Raw genomic sequence first — 2,960 nt, forward strand, 5'->3', positions numbered from 1 at the left:
GGGGATGAAGGCTGTGAGCCCCACGTGGGACAACCTCATGACCTTGTATCCCCCCAGCGCTTAGAACAGTGCTTTGCACATAGTAAGCGCTTAATAAATGCTATTATTATTATTATTATTATTCCTCAAGGATCAGTTCTTGGTCCCCTTCTGTTCTCCATCTATACTCACTCATTTGGTGAACTCATTCACTCCCATGGCTTCAACTATCATCTCTACATAGATGACACCCAAATTTACATCTCCTCCTCTGCTCTCTCTCCCTTCCTCCAGGCCCGTATCTCCTCCTGCCTTCAGGACATCTCCACCTGGATATCTGCCCACCACCCGAAATTCAACAAGTCCAAGACTGAGCTCCTTATCTTCCCTCCTAAACCCTGTCCTCTCCCTGACTTTTCCATCACTGTGGACAGCACTGCCATCCTTCCCACCTCACAAGCCCTCACCATTGGTGTCATCCTTGACTCCACTCTCTCATTCATCCAATCCATCACCAAACCCTGCCGTTCTCACCCTCACAACATCACGAAGATCCGCCCTTTCCTCTCCACCCAAACCGCCACCTTGTTGGTTCAATCTCTCATCCTATCTCGACTGGATTACTGCATCAGCCCCATCTCTCATCTCCCATCCTCCTCTCTCTCTCCGCTTCAGTCTATACTTGAATCTGCTGCCCGGATTATCTTTCTACAGAAATGCCCTGGACATGTCATTCCCTTCCTCTAAAATCTCCAGTGGTTACCTATCAGCCTTCACATGAAGCACAAACTCCTCACTATTGGCTTCAAAGCTCTCCATCACCTCACCCCTTTCTGTCTCACCTCCCTTCTCTCCTTCTACAGCCCAGCCTGCACACTCCACTCCTCTGCCACTAACCTCCTCACTGTGCCTTGTTCTCGCCTGTCCTGACACCAACCCCTTGCCTTCTTCCTATCTCTGGCCTGCGATGCCCTCCCTCCTCACATCTGCCAAACTAGCCCACTTCCCCCTTCAAAGCCCTACTGAGAGCTCACGTTCTCCAGGAGGCCTTCCCATACTCAGCCCCCCTTTTTCTCAGCTCCTCCTCCCCTCCCCACCACCCCCACTCCTTCCCTCTGCCCTTCCACCTTCCCCTCCCCACAGAACGTGTGTATATTTGTACATATTTATTACTCTATTTCATTAACGATGTGTAAATAGCTATAATTCTATTCATCTATTTTGATGATATTGACACCTGTCTACTTGTTTTGTTTTGTTGTCTGTCTCCCCCCTATAGACTGTGAACCCATTGTTGGGTAGGGACCTTTTCTATCCGTTGCCAAATTGTACTTTCCAAGTGCTCAGTACAGCGCTCTGCATACAGTAAGTGCTCCATAAATACGATTGAATGAGTGAATGAATCCCACCTGGATTACTGAATCAGTCTCCTTCATTCATTTATTCATTCAATTGTATTTATTAAGTGCTTACTGTGTGCAGACCACTGTACTAAGTGCTTGGAAAGGACAATTGAGCAACAGATAGAGACAATCCCTACCCAACAACGGACCTCCCAGTGTCCCATCTCTCTCCACTCTAGTCCATAGTCTGCTAAAAAGCATTCAGGACATGTCTCCCCAATCCTCAAAAAACTCCAGTGGTTGCTCATCAAACAAAAACTCCTCACCATTGGCTTTAAAGCCCTGAATCACTTTGTTCCCTCCTACCTCACATTGCTACTCTCCTACTACATACTTTGCACTTCTAATGCTAACCTTCTCACTTTGCCTCGATCTCATCTATCTAGTTGCTGACCCCTCACCCACATCCCGGCTCTGGCCTCCCTCAAGGCCAACAGACAATTACACTCCCCTTCTTCAAAGGCACAACTCCTCCAAGAGGTCTTCCCTGACTAAGCCCTCCATTCCTCTTCTCCCATTCCCTTCTGTGTTGACCTGATTTGCTCCCTTTATTCATTCCTCTTCCCAGGCCCACAGACCTTATGTAAATATCTGTAATTCATTTATTTATATTAATGTCTGTCTCCCCTCTCTAAACTATAAACTTGTTGTGGGCAGGAAATGTGTCTGTGTATTGTTGTATTGTACTCTCCCAAGTGCTTGGTACCATGCTCTGCACACAGTAAATGCTCAATAACTATGGTTGAATAAATGAATGAATGAATAAATGTTAAAGGCAGTTAGTAATAATAATAACAATGATGGTATTTGTTAAGCACTTACTATGTGCAAAGCACTGTTCTAAGCACTGGGGGGATACCAAGTGATCAGGCTGTCCCACGTGGGGCTCACAGTCTTAATCCCCATTTTACAGATGAGATAACTGAGGCACAGAGAAGTTTAGTGGCTTGCCCAAGGTCACACAGCTTACAAGTGGTGGAAACAGGATTCAAACCCATGACCTCTGACTCCCAATAGTACTTTCAATTTGTTCTATGAAAACAGAGCATTAACTAAACAAGAAAAAAGAAAATGTAAAGTGCATTAATTTTCTCCCAGAATCACAAACAAACCCTACAGAAACACAAAAATGTGATTTTTGCGAGTATGTATATACATATATATATGCATATATGTATATGAATATAAGAAGACAATATTCAATTTATTATCATTTACATCTTATTCAGCAAGAAGGCACATTGTGCTACCAGACTAGAGATATGTTATTAGCAGTGAAGTAGCAGTGATGGTCCCTATTCAACACTTTGGGAAAAGCATACTACTAAGCACTAGTTTGGTTACAAATAATGACAGTAATAATGACAATAATATTTGTTAAACACTTATTATGTATCAAGCACTGTTCTAAGCTCTGGAGTAGGTTCAAATCAATCAGATTAGATACAGTCCTTGTCCTGCACAAGGTTCACAATCTTAAAATGAGGGAGAATAGGTAGTGAACCCCCATTTTCTAGTTGAGGAAACCGAGGCAGAGAGAAGTTAAGTGACTTACCCAGGATCACATATCAGATATGC

The sequence above is a fragment of the Tachyglossus aculeatus genome, chromosome 1, assembly GCF_015852505.1.
Source record: "Tachyglossus aculeatus isolate mTacAcu1 chromosome 1, mTacAcu1.pri, whole genome shotgun sequence".
NCBI lineage: Eukaryota > Metazoa > Chordata > Mammalia > Monotremata > Tachyglossidae > Tachyglossus > Tachyglossus aculeatus.